Below are 13,633 nucleotides of genomic sequence, written 5' to 3'. Positions count from 1 at the left end.
GAGATTGATGGCGTTTAAATAGAGCGCGTAAAGGAACAGTTACACAGCTAAGAAATGGGAAAGACAGACTAGGGAAAAAAACACAGAAAGAGCCTGTAGATGAATTCTCTTCCTGGGACAGCAGGTTAAGAGAAAGTACACATGGGGAGGTTAAGCATGTAACACGGGGGAGAATAAAAAAGAAAATGCAGTTTTATGAAGTGTGTTTGCCAATCCAGCCAGCACTTTTGTTCTATTTCTCTCTTTGCGTCTTTTATTGGTAAAGTAACTTTCAAGTGCATGCGCAGGTATGAATGAGAGAGCAACGGTATAATAATTTGAAGCGTTTACACCAGTGCTAAAGTAGGAATGAGGTGTAGCAAAGACATGAAAGAGGTAGCGATAACAAATATGTGGAGAGGCAATAGTGACACAAAAATAAGCCACCTATTTATAAAACTGAAATGGAAGAAATACTAAAGGTTAACTTCTGAAATTGTAGCCGATAATAAAAAGATTCTCGCTGTTGGCAGGATTCGAACCTGCGCGGGGATACCCCAATGGATTTCTAGTCCATCGCCTTAACCACTCGGCCACAACAACTTGCTGTAAGCTGCCTACAAATATTTTGTTTGAAAGTTTTGAAGTTTTCCCACATCAAAGTACTAATATTCTGCAATGCGCTTTTTAAAAACAATGTTTTTTTCATCATGCACGTTCTGTCCTAAAAATAAAAATTGCATGAGTATATCTCTGGATCTGTAAAAGGATACGCTTGCATTCAAACTCTCTTGTGGCACTCAAGTTTTTTGGACCCTGTGGCACTCTGTTTTTGCGCTGCTTTTAGTCTACGACCCATATTACAGAAGTCAACCATCTCTGAGTATTTGGGACTCCTTTGTAAGTGCCTTATCTTTAATCCTTGAAAAGCTCTATAATAAAGGGGTCTGTCAAAGATTGCTTGAATGGAAGATAAAAGAAGGCCCACTTGTCTCACCAAATGCAGTAGAGAAACCTGATGTTTTACTCATGTTATCCTTAGTTCAGTTTTTGTTAGACCTGGCATCCTTAAGGTGGCCTACCAGCAACCTTTTTGCTTTTCACCTCACGTTTTGCTGTATCTTTATGTTGGCCGTAGGACTCTAATCACTTTATCACTACTGTGAGAAAGTGGCTCTGTATATACTGTTCCCAAATAGGTACAGTGTGCACAGAGTCCCCAGTCCCCAGAGGTTTGGCAGAGGCTAAAGTTAGATATAACCTTACTCTCTAAAGTGGTAGCTTGCCGAGCAGTAAGGCAGTATCAGAGTACAGTGTAAAACATTTGTTGTACACACTCAGTCAGCAAATGGTCTCACACACTCAAGAACTGAACACTAGGCCATTGGTTTGCATAAAAAAGATATTGTTGTTTTACTTGAGAACCAACAATAGGTATCAAAATATACTTTCTCAGAGTGAGATGCTTTAGTTAAATACTTTGCAATAGGCAATTGACTTTTGCAGGTCATAGTTACAGTTTATTACAATAGGCAACACAATTTGAATCACAATAATACATTGAGCTCAATGGGAATTTTAAGTTATATGCAATTAATTACTTTCAGGAATACTTTTCTAAATCCAGGACTGGATCCTAGATTCAGTCCTGGGACAGTTCTTGGAAACAAGTGAGTAAATTCGTTTTAGTTACTGTTGTGATTTTTAAGCAATATTTTGCTATTTTAAAAGTTGACACTTAGAAACTTTTGCTGATCAAATTACCAATGTTATCCTATGGAAGGAAATTCACTTAGCAGGTAAGTGGGGTTATGGTTACTTTTTCTAGGTCAGTGTTGGATCCTAGATCCAGCACTACTGTACCACCTGTAAGCAGTTGAGAAACTACGTTTAAGTTATACAGGCGATTTTTAAGGAATATTTACATGTTTGCAAAATCGACACTTAGAAGAAATTTCACAGAAAAACAGTCAATGGTTTCCTATGGAAGAAAATTCAAGTTACGGGTAAAGTACGTTCTCGTTACTTTTGTAATCCAGTGCTGGGCTCCTAGGCTCAGTACTGGGACATCTATCTAAAACAGGTAAACAATTACGTTTTCACAGTTGGTACGATTTTTAAAGAATATTTGTAAGTTTCAAAAATCGACACTTAGAACATTTTCAGCGAAAAGCAGGCAATGATATCCCATGGAAGGAAATTCGAGTTACTGGTAAGTACGGTTAAAATTACTTTTCAGGGTCAGTACTGAGCTCCAAGATGCAGCACTGAGGTCTCTCCTGATAACAGGTGAGTAAATCAGAATTCGTTGTTCGGCTGATTTTAGATGAATATTTTAAAGTTCCAAAACTCCACACCACTTAGAAGAATTTCCAAGTGAAACCACTCAATGTTAGCCTATGGAAGAAAAGTGAGTTATCGGCTTTTAGGTAAGTACTCGACTGGCAGAGTTATGGTTCTGGGCACAGACTCAGGGGTCTCCCAGGGGAGTCCCAGCCTACTTGCCAAGCCTTAAACTCCCCTTTTATTACATATAATTTACACCTAAGGTAGGCCCTAGGTAGTCCTAGGTGCATGATGCTATGTAAGTAAAAAATTAGATATGTACTTTGGTGGTTCGCGTGTCCTGTAAGTAGCAAACAGTCTATTTCATTTTTCACTACTGTGAGGTCTACCCCTCTCATAGGTTAGCTCTGTGTATTCCCCTATACTTTTTATTTGGTAATTCCATATCGGAGAGGAGTAGCTTTATTTATTTATTGAAAATCCTACTTACTGGTGAGGTTGGATTTAACTTTACTATTTTAGAAATGCCACTTTTAGAGAGTGAACATTTCTCTGCACTTACTGCTCTATTTGCCTGAAACCTGGCCCCAATACACGTCTGGATTGGGCTGGGTGACAGCAAAATTTGTGCCTTCCCTCTAGAGAGCCACAACACAGGTCACTCAACTGCACCTGGGGGGTGAGCTCCGCTCTCCCTTCACCCCCAATAGGTTCAAGAACGATAATTTATGTAAGTAAATACATTATAGCTACAGCTTATAATCATGCGAGTTTAAATCATTTGTTGTTAGATGGTTTAAATATTTGAAAGGATCTGTTTTTAATAGACATTTTACAAAAACCACTGGTACATTTGCTAATTCTGTAAAATTAACACCCAACTGCCGTGACATTGCCAACCACAATGCCGTGACTCGGATTCGAACCGAGGTTGCTGCGGCCACAACGCAGAGTACTAACCACTATACGATCACGGCGAGCTACTTGGGCTCAACGACATACAGTGACATGGAGAATTTATAATTCGGAACACTCAGGGCTGTTCCTGTGATAGGCTGGATGTATTCATTGCTTCCTCATTCCTCATTCAGAGGCTGCGTCTCCTCAGTGGTTGATAGGCTGAAACCATTTCCTGGCCGCCTGCTTGTGAAATGCCAGGAGTCAAAGATCACACAATACACTTGCGGACCTGTGATGGGACACCAATGCAGAGAAACCCACCTGGCACAGACCTTCTATTCTGTCTATTAGACCTGCATCTTCCCTGCACCTTTCAAGCCATTTGTATGTGAAGCAAGAAAGAATTAGAGAGTGATCCATCTACACTTTTATAGGGAGGATGTCGCCGTGAGCTCCTCCCAGCTAATCACACGAACAGCAGAAAAGCAAGATAATACACAGTTGAGGGGAGGGCTGCATGGTTATGTTTTTGAGTAAATATTGAAACTGACCTCAGTGGCTCATTAGCAGAGCTGCGGCTAATGACTGGTGCCAAATCATGATGAAGCAAGCACCATGGCTCGTAGGGGACCCACAACACGCTTTTCTTAGCTCACTGAATTAAAGTATAAACTTCCGCCGTGTGTGAGTGGTAAAGGCTTGTTAATATGGTTCCTTTTCCAATTCAAGTCTGACAACAAGAGGCAGGAACCACGTGGCTTCGGAAGCTCAGGAAAGTAGCCACCAATCACAGAGAAAGAGAGAACTGGCAGTATGAGAGGTGGAGAAAACAGAAGCGGGAGCAAGGAGCTCAAATGAGATTGATGGCGTTTAAATAGAGCGCATAAAGGAACAGTTACACAGCTAAGAAATGGGAAAGACAGACTAGGGAAAAAAACACAGAAAGAGCCTGTAGATGAATTCTCTTCCTGGGACAGCAGGTTAAGAGAAATTACACATGGGGAGGTTAAGCATGTAACACGAGGGAGAATAAAAAAGAAAATGCAGTTTTATGAAGTGTGTTTGCCAATCCAGCCAGCACTTTTGTTCTATTTCTCTCTTTGCGTCTTTTATTGGTAAAGTAACTTTCAAGTGCATGCGCAGGTATGAATGAGAGAGCAACGGTATAATAATTTGAAGCGTTTACACCAGTGCTAAAGTAGGAATGAGGTGTAGCAAAGACATGAAAGAGGTAGCGATAACAAATATGTGGAGAGGCAATAGTGACACAAAAATAAGCCACCTATTTATAAAACTGAAATGGAAGAAATACTAAAGGTTAACTTCTGAAATTGTAGCCGATAATAAAAAGATTCTCGTTGTTGGCAGGATTCGAACCTGCGCGGGGATACCCCAATGGATTTCTAGTCCATCGCCTTACCCACTCGGCCACAACAACTTGCTGTAAGCCGCATACAAATATTTTGTTTGAAAGTTTTGAAGTTTTCCCACATCAAAGTACTAATATTCTGCAATGCGCTTTTTAAAAACAATGTTTTTTTCATCATGCACGTTCTGTCCTAAAAATAAAAATTGCATGAGTATATCTCTGGATCTGTAAAAGGATACGCTTGCATTCAAACTCTCTTGTGGCACTCAAGTTTTTTGGACCCCGTTGCACTCTGTTTTTGCGCTGCTTTTAGTCGACGACCCATATTACAGAAGTCAACCATCTCTGAGTATTTGGGACTCCTTTGTAAGTGCCTTATCTTTAATCCTTGAAAAGCTCTATAATAAAGGGGTCTGTCAAAGATTGCTTGAATGGAAGATAAAAGAAGGCCCACTTGTCTCACCAAATGCAGTAGAGAAACCTGATGTTTTACTCATGTTATCCTTAGTTCAGTTTTTGTTAGACCTGGCATCCTTAAGGTGGCCTACCAGCAACCTTTTTGCTTTTCACCTCACGTTTTGCTGTATCTTTATGTTGGCCGTAGGACTCTAATCACTTTATCACTACTGTGAGAAAGTGGCTCTGTATATACTGTTCCCAAATAGGTACAGTGTGCACAGAGTCCCCAGTCCCCAGAGGTTTGGCAGAGGCTAAAGTTAGATATAACCTTACTCTCTAAAGTAGTAGCTTGCCGAGCAGTAAGGCAGTATCAGAGTACAGTGTAAAACATTTGTTGTACACACTCAGTCAGCAAATGGTCTCACACACTCAAGAACTGAACACTAGGCCATTGGTTTGCATTAAAAAGATATTGTTGTTTTATTTGAGAACCAACAATAGGTATCAAAATATACTTTCTCAGAGTGAGGTGCTTTAGTTAAATACTTTACAATAGGCAATTGACTTTTGCAGGTCATAGTTACAGTTTATTACAATAGGCAACACAATTTGAATCACAATAATACATTGAGCTCAATGGGAATTTTAAGTTATATGCAATTAATTACTTTCAGGAATACTTTTCTAAATCCAGGACTGGATCCTAGATTCAGTCCTGGGACAGTTCTTGGAAACAAGTGAGTAAATTCGTTTTAGTTACTGTTGTGATTTTTAAGCAATATTTTGCTATTTTAAAAGTTGACACTTAGAAACTTTTGCTGATCAAATTACCAATGTTATCCTATGGAAGGAAATTCACTTAGCAGGTAAGTGGGGTTATGGTTACTTTTTCTAGGTCAGTGTTGGATCCTAGATCCAGCACTACTGTATCACCTGTAAGCAGTTGAGAAACTACGTTTAAGTTATACAGGCGATTTTTAAGGAATATTTACATGTTTGCAAAATCGACACTTAGAAGAAATTTCACAGAAAAACAGTCAATGGTTTCCTATGGAAGAAAATTCAAGTTACGGGTAAAGTACGTTCTCGTTACTTTTGTAATCCAGTGCTGGGCTCCTAGGCTCAGTACTGGGACATCTATCTAAAACAGGTAAACAATTACGTTTTCACAGTTGGTACGATTTTTAAAGAATATTTGTAAGTTTCAAAAATCGACACTTAGAAAATTTTCAGCAAAAAGCAGGCAATGATATCCCATGGAAGGAAATTCGAGTTACTGGTAAGTACGGTTAAAATTACTTTTCAGGGTCAGTACTGAGCTCCAAGATGCAGCACTGAGGTCTCTCCTGATAACAGGTGAGTAAATCAGAATTCGTTGTTCGGCTGATTTTAGATGAATATTTTAAAGTTCCAAAACTCCACACCACTTAGAAGAATTTCCAAGTGAAACCACTCAATGTTAGCCTATGGAAGAAAAGTGAGTTATCGGCTTTTAGGTAAGTACTCGACTGGCAGAGTTATGGTTCTGGGCATAGACTCAGGGGTCTCCCAGGGGAGTCCCAGCCTACTTGCCAAGCCTTAAACTCCCCTTTTATTACATATAATTTACACCTAAGGTAGGCCCTAGGTAGTCCTAGGTGCATGATGCTATGTAAGTAAAAAATAAGATATGTACTTTGGTGGTTCGCGTGTCCTGTAAGTACCAAACAGTCTATTTCATTTTTCACTACTGTGAGGTCTACCCCTCTCATAGGTTAGCTCTGTGTATTCCCCTATACTTTTTATTTGGTAATTCCATATCGGAGAGGAGTAGCTTTATTTATTTATTGAAAATCCTACTTACTGGTGAGGTTGGATTTAACTTTACTATTTTAGAAATGCCACTTTTAGAGAGTGAACATTTCTCTGCACTTACTGCTCTATTTGCCTGAAACCTGGCCCCAATACACGTCTGGATTGGGCTGGGTTACAGCAAAATTTGTGCCTTCCCTCTAGAGAGCCACAACACAGGTCACTCAACTGCACCTGGGGGGTGAGCTCCGCTCTCCCTTCACCCCCAATAGGTTCAAGAACGATAATTTATGTAAGTAAATACATTATAGCTACAGCTTATAATCATGCGAGTTTAAATCATTTGTTGTTAGATGGTTTAAATATTTGAAAGGATCTGTTTTTAATAGACATTTTACAAAAACCACTGGTACATTTGCTAATTCTGTAAAATTAACACCCAACTGCCGTGACATTGCCAACCACAATGCCGTGACTCGGATTCGAACTGAGGTTGCTGCGGCCACAACGCAGAGTACTAACCACTATACGATCACGGCGAGCTACTTGGGCTCAACGACATACAGTGACATGGAGAATTTATAATTCGGAACACTCAGGGCTGTTCCTGTGATAGGCTGGATGTATTCATTGCTTCCTCATTCCTCATTCAGAGGCTGCGTCTCCTCAGTGGTTGATAGGCTGAAACCGTTTCCTGGCCGCCTGCTTGTGAAATGCCAGGAGTCAAAGATCACACAATACACTTGCGGACCTGTGATGGGACACCAATGCAGAGAAACCCACCTGGCACAGACCTTCTATTCTGTCTATTAGACCTGCATCTTCCCTGCACCTTTCAAGCCATTTGTATGTGAAGCAAGAAAGAGTTAGAGAGTGATCCATCTACACTTTTATAGGGAGGATGTCGCCGTGAGCTCCTCCCAGCTAATCACACGAACAGCAGAAAAGCAAGATAATACACAGTTGAGGGGAGGGCTGCATGGTTATGTTTTTGAGTAAATATTGAAACTGACCTCAGTGGCTCATTAGCAGAGCTGCGGCTAATGACTGGTGCCAAATCATGATGAAGCAAGCACCATGGCTCGTAGGGGACCCACAACACGCTTTTCTTAGCTCACTGAATTAAAGTATAAACTTCCGCCGTGTGTGAGTGGTAAAGGCTTGTTAATATGGTTCCTTTTCCAATTCAAGTCTGACAACAAGAGGCAGGAACCACGTGGCTTCGGAAGCTCAGGAAAGTAGCCACCAATCACAGAGAAAGAGAGAACTGGCAGTATGAGAGGTGGAGAAAACAGAAGCGGGAGCAAGGAGCTCAAATGAGATTGATGGCGTTTAAATAGAGCGCGTAAAGGAACAGTTACACAGCTAAGAAATGGGAAAGACAGACTAGGGAAAAAAACACAGAAAGAGCCTGTAGATGAATTCTCTTCCTGGGACAGCAGGTTAAGAGAAAGTACACATGGGGAGGTTAAGCATGTAACACGGGGGAGAATAAAAAAGAAAATGCAGTTTTATGAAGTGTGTTTGCCAATCCAGCCAGCACTTTTGTTCTATTTCTCTCTTTGCGTCTTTTATTGGTAAAGTAACTTTCAAGTGCATGCGCAGGTATGAATGAGAGAGCAACGGTATAATAATTTGAAGCGTTTACACCAGTGCTAAAGTAGGAATGAGGTGTAGCAAAGACATGAAAGAGGTAGCGATAACAAATATGTGGAGAGGCAATAGTGACACAAAAATAAGCCACCTATTTATAAAACTGAAATGAAAGAAATACTAAAGGTTAACTTCTGAAATTGTAGCCGATAATAAAAAGATTCTCGCTGTTGGCAGGATTCGAACCTGCGCGGGGATACCCCAATGGATTTCTAGTCCATCGCCTTAACCACTCGGCCACAACAACTTGCTGTAAGCTGCCTACAAATATTTTGTTTGAAAGTTTTGAAGTTTTCCCACATCAAAGTACTAATATTCTGCAATGCGCTTTTTAAAAACAATGTTTTTTTCATCATGCACGTTCTGTCCTAAAAATAAAAATTGCATGAGTATATCTCTGGATCTGTAAAAGGATACGCTTGCATTCAAACTCTCTTGTGGCACTCAAGTTTTTTGGACCCTGTGGCACTCTGTTTTTGCGCTGCTTTTAGTCTACGACCCATATTACAGAAGTCAACCATCTCTGAGTATTTGGGACTCCTTTGTAAGTGCCTTATCTTTAATCCTTGAAAAGCTCTATAATAAAGGGGTCTGTCAAAGATTGCTTGAATGGAAGATAAAAGAAGGCCCACTTGTCTCACCAAATGCAGTAGAGAAACCTGATGTTTTACTCATGTTATCCTTAGTTCAGTTTTTGTTAGACCTGGCATCCTTAAGGTGGCCTACCAGCAACCTTTTTGCTTTTCACCTCACGTTTTGCTGTATCTTTATGTTGGCCGTAGGACTCTAATCACTTTATCACTACTGTGAGAAAGTGGCTCTGTATATACTGTTCCCAAATAGGTACAGTGTGCACAGAGTCCCCAGTCCCCAGAGGTTTGGCAGAGGCTAAAGTTAGATATAACCTTACTCTCTAAAGTGGTAGCTTGCCGAGCAGTAAGGCAGTATCAGAGTACAGTGTAAAACATTTGTTGTACACACTCAGTCAGCAAATGGTCTCACACACTCAAGAACTGAACACTAGGCCATTGGTTTGCATAAAAAAGATATTGTTGTTTTACTTGAGAACCAACAATAGGTATCAAAATATACTTTCTCAGAGTGAGATGCTTTAGTGAAATACTTTGCAATAGGCAATTGACTTTTGCAGGTCATAGTTACAGTTTATTACAATAGGCAACACAATTTGAATCACAATAATACATTGAGCTCAATGGGAATTTTAAGTTATATGCAATTAATTACTTTCAGGAATACTTTTCTAAATCCAGGACTGGATCCTAGATTCAGTCCTGGGACAGTTCTTGGAAACAAGTGAGTAAATTCGTTTTAGTTACTGTTGTGATTTTTAAGCAATATTTTGCTATTTTAAAAGTTGACACTTAGAAACTTTTTCTGATCAAATTACCAATGTTATCCTATGGAAGGAAATTCACTTAGCAGGTAAGTGGGGTTATGGTTACTTTTTCTAGGTCAGTGTTGGATCCTAGATCCAGCACTACTGTACCACCTGTAAGCAGTTGAGAAACTACGTTTAAGTTATACAGGCGATTTTTAAGGAATATTTACATGTTTGCAAAATCGACACTTAGAAGAAATTTCACAGAAAAACAGTCAATGGTTTCCTATGGAAGAAAATTCAAGTTACGGGTAAAGTACGTTCTCGTTACTTTTGTAATCCAGTGCTGGGCTCCTAGGCTCAGTACTGGGACATCTATCTAAAACAGGTAAACAATTACGTTTTCACAGTTGGTACGATTTTTAAAGAATATTTGTAAGTTTCAAAAATCGACACTTAGAACATTTTCAGCGAAAAGCAGGCAATGATATCCCATGGAAGGAAATTCGAGTTACTGGTAAGTACGGTTAAAATTACTTTTCAGGGTCAGTACTGAGCTCCAAGATGCAGCACTGAGGTCTCTCCTGATAACAGGTGAGTAAATCAGAATTCGTTGTTCGGCTGATTTTAGATGAATATTTTAAAGTTCCAAAACTCCACACCACTTAGAAGAATTTCCAAGTGAAACCACTCAATGTTAGCCTATGGAAGAAAAGTGAGTTATCGGCTTTTAGGTAAGTACTCGACTGGCAGAGTTATGGTTCTGGGCACAGACTCAGGGGTCTCCCAGGGGAGTCCCAGCCTACTTGCCAAGCCTTAAACTCCCCTTTTATTACATATAATTTACACCTAAGGTAGGCCCTAGGTAGTCCTAGGTGCATGATGCTATGTAAGTAAAAAATTAGATATGTACTTTGGTGGTTCGCGTGTCCTGTAAGTAGCAAACAGTCTATTTCATTTTTCACTACTGTGAGGTCTACCCCTCTCATAGGTTAGCTCTGTGTATTCCCCTATACTTTTTATTTGGTAATTCCATATCGGAGAGGAGTAGCTTTATTTATTTATTGAAAATCCTACTTACTGGTGAGGTTGGATTTAACTTTACTATTTTAGAAATGCCACTTTTAGAGAGTGAACATTTCTCTGCACTTACTGCTCTATTTGCCTGAAACCTGGCCCCAATACACGTCTGGATTGGGCTGGGTGACATCAAAATTTGTGCCTTCCCTCTAGAGAGCCACAACACAGGTCACTCAACTGCACCTGGGGGGTGAGCTCCGCTCTCCCTTCACCCCCAATAGGTTCAAGAACGATAATTTATGTAAGTAAATACATTATAGCTACAGCTTATAATCATGCGAGTTTAAATCATTTGTTGTTAGATGGTTTAAATATTTGAAAGGATCTGTTTTTAATAGACATTTTACAAAAACCACTGGTACATTTGCTAATTCTGTAAAATTAACACCCAACTGCCGTGACATTGCCAACCACAATGCCGTGACTCGGATTCGAACCGAGGTTGCTGCGGCCACAACGCAGAGTACTAACCACTATACGATCACGGCGAGCTACTTGGGCTCAACGACATACAGTGACATGGAGAATTTATAATTCGGAACACTCAGGGCTGTTCCTGTGATAGGCTGGATGTATTCATTGCTTCCTCATTCCTCATTCAGAGGCTGCGTCTCCTCAGTGGTTGATAGGCTGAAACCATTTCCTGCCCGCCTGCTTGTGAAATGCCAGGAGTCAAAGATCACACAATACACTTGCGGACCTGTGATGGGACACCAATGCAGAGAAACCCACCTGGCACAGACCTTCTATTCTGTCTATTAGACCTGCATCTTCCCTGCACCTTTCAAGCCATTTGTATGTGAAGCAAGAAAGAATTAGAGAGTGATCCATCTACACTTTTATAGGGAGGATGTCGCCGTGAGCTCCTCCCAGCTAATCACACGAACATCAGAAAAGCAAGATAATACACAGTTGAGGGGAGGGCTGCATGGTTATGTTTTTGAGTAAATATTGAAACTGACCTCAGTGGCTCATTAGCAGAGCTGCGGCTAATGACTGGTGCCAAATCATGATGAAGCAAGCACCATGGCTCGTAGGGGACCCACAACACGCTTTTCTTAGCTCACTGAATTAAAGTATAAACTTCCGCCGTGTGTGAGTGGTAAAGGCTTGTTAATATGGTTCCTTTTCCAATTCAAGTCTGACAACAAGAGGCAGGAACCACGTGGCTTCGGAAGCTCAGGAAAGTAGCCACCAATCACAGAGAAAGAGAGAACTGGCAGTATGAGAGGTGGAGAAAACAGAAGCGGGAGCAAGGAGCTCAAATGAGATTGATGGCGTTTAAATAGAGCGCATAAAGGAACAGTTACACAGCTAAGAAATGGGAAAGACAGACTAGGGAAAAAAACACAGAAAGAGCCTGTAGATGAATTCTCTTCCTGGGACAGCAGGTTAAGAGAAATTACACATGGGGAGGTTAAGCATGTAACACGAGGGAGAATAAAAAAGAAAATGCAGTTTTATGAAGTGTGTTTGCCAATCCAGCCAGCACTTTTGTTCTATTTCTCTCTTTGCGTCTTTTATTGGTAAAGTAACTTTCAAGTGCATGCGCAGGTATGAATGAGAGAGCAACGGTATAATAATTTGAAGCGTTTACACCAGTGCTAAAGTAGGAATGAGGTGTAGCAAAGACATGAAAGAGGTAGCGATAACAAATATGTGGAGAGGCAATAGTGACACAAAAATAAGCCACCTATTTATAAAACTGAAATGGAAGAAATACTAAAGGTTAACTTCTGAAATTGTAGCCGATAATAAAAAGATTCTCGTTGTTGGCAGGATTCGAACCTGCGCGGGGATACCCCAATGGATTTCTAGTCCATCGCCTTACCCACTCGGCCACAACAACTTGCTGTAAGCTGCATACAAATATTTTGTTTGAAAGTTTTGAAGTTTTCCCACATCAAAGTACTAATATTCTGCAATGCGCTTTTTAAAAACAATGTTTTTTTCATCATGCACGTTCTGTCCTAAAAATAAAAATTGCATGAGTATATCTCTGGATCTGTAAAAGGATACGCTTGCATTCAAACTCTCTTGTGGCACTCAAGTTTTTTGGACCCCGTTGCACTCTGTTTTTGCGCTGCTTTTAGTCGACGACCCATATTACAGAAGTCAACCATCTCTGAGTATTTGGGACTCCTTTGTAAGTGCCTTATCTTTAATCCTTGAAAAGCTCTATAATAAAGGGGTCTGTCAAAGATTGCTTGAATGGAAGATAAAAGAAGGCCCACTTGTCTCACCAAATGCAGTAGAGAAACCTGATGTTTTACTCATGTTATCCTTAGTTCAGTTTTTGTTAGACCTGGCATCCTTAAGGTGGCCTACCAGCAACCTTTTTGCTTTTCACCTCACGTTTTGCTGTATCTTTATGTTGGCCGTAGGACTCTAATCACTTTATCACTACTGTGAGAAAGTGGCTCTGTATATACTGTTCCCAAATAGGTACAGTGTGCACAGAGTCCCCAGTCCCCAGAGGTTTGGCAGAGGCTAAAGTTAGATATAACCTTACTCTCTAAAGTAGTAGCTTGCCGAGCAGTAAGGCAGTATCAGAGTACAGTGTAAAACATTTGTTGTACACACTCAGTCAGCAAATGGTCTCACACACTCAAGAACTGAACACTAGGCCATTGGTTTGCATTAAAAAGATATTGTTGTTTTATTTGAGAACCAACAATAGGTATCAAAATATACTTTCTCAGAGTGAGGTGCTTTAGTTAAATACTTTGCAATAGGCAATTGACTTTTGCAGGTCATAGTTACAGTTTATTACAATAGGCAACACAATTTGAATCACAATAATACATTGAGCTCAATGGGAATTTTAAGTTATATGC

At 40.2% G+C, this 13,633-nt stretch overlaps 6 non-coding genes across 6 annotated transcripts; all 6 read right to left on the bottom strand.

Moving 5' to 3' along the window:
• Positions 1–500: 500 nt before the first annotated feature.
• Positions 501–582, bottom strand: TRNAS-AGA (transfer RNA serine (anticodon AGA)). The gene has a single exon. It is a non-coding gene; the product is annotated as a tRNA-Ser (tRNA).
• Positions 583–3,170: 2,588 nt separating this feature from the next.
• TRNAH-GUG (transfer RNA histidin (anticodon GUG)) lies at positions 3,171–3,242 on the bottom strand. Its single transcript has one exon. It is a non-coding gene; the product is annotated as a tRNA-His (tRNA).
• A 1,279-nt stretch (positions 3,243–4,521) lies between these two features.
• TRNAS-AGA (transfer RNA serine (anticodon AGA)) lies at positions 4,522–4,603 on the bottom strand. The gene has a single exon. It is a non-coding gene; the product is annotated as a tRNA-Ser (tRNA).
• Positions 4,604–8,542: 3,939 nt separating this feature from the next.
• TRNAS-AGA (transfer RNA serine (anticodon AGA)) lies at positions 8,543–8,624 on the bottom strand. Its single transcript has one exon. It is a non-coding gene; the product is annotated as a tRNA-Ser (tRNA).
• A 2,588-nt stretch (positions 8,625–11,212) lies between these two features.
• TRNAH-GUG (transfer RNA histidin (anticodon GUG)) lies at positions 11,213–11,284 on the bottom strand. The gene has a single exon. It is a non-coding gene; the product is annotated as a tRNA-His (tRNA).
• Positions 11,285–12,563: 1,279 nt separating this feature from the next.
• On the bottom strand, positions 12,564–12,645 carry TRNAS-AGA (transfer RNA serine (anticodon AGA)). Its single transcript has one exon. It is a non-coding gene; the product is annotated as a tRNA-Ser (tRNA).
• Positions 12,646–13,633: the final 988 nt, after the last annotated feature.

The sequence above is a fragment of the Triturus cristatus genome, chromosome 12 (assembly GCF_964204655.1).
Source record: "Triturus cristatus chromosome 12, aTriCri1.1, whole genome shotgun sequence".
NCBI lineage: Eukaryota > Metazoa > Chordata > Amphibia > Caudata > Salamandridae > Triturus > Triturus cristatus.
The sequence above is the reverse complement of the archived record's forward strand: the minus strand, read 5'-3'. Positions and strand labels throughout refer to the sequence as shown.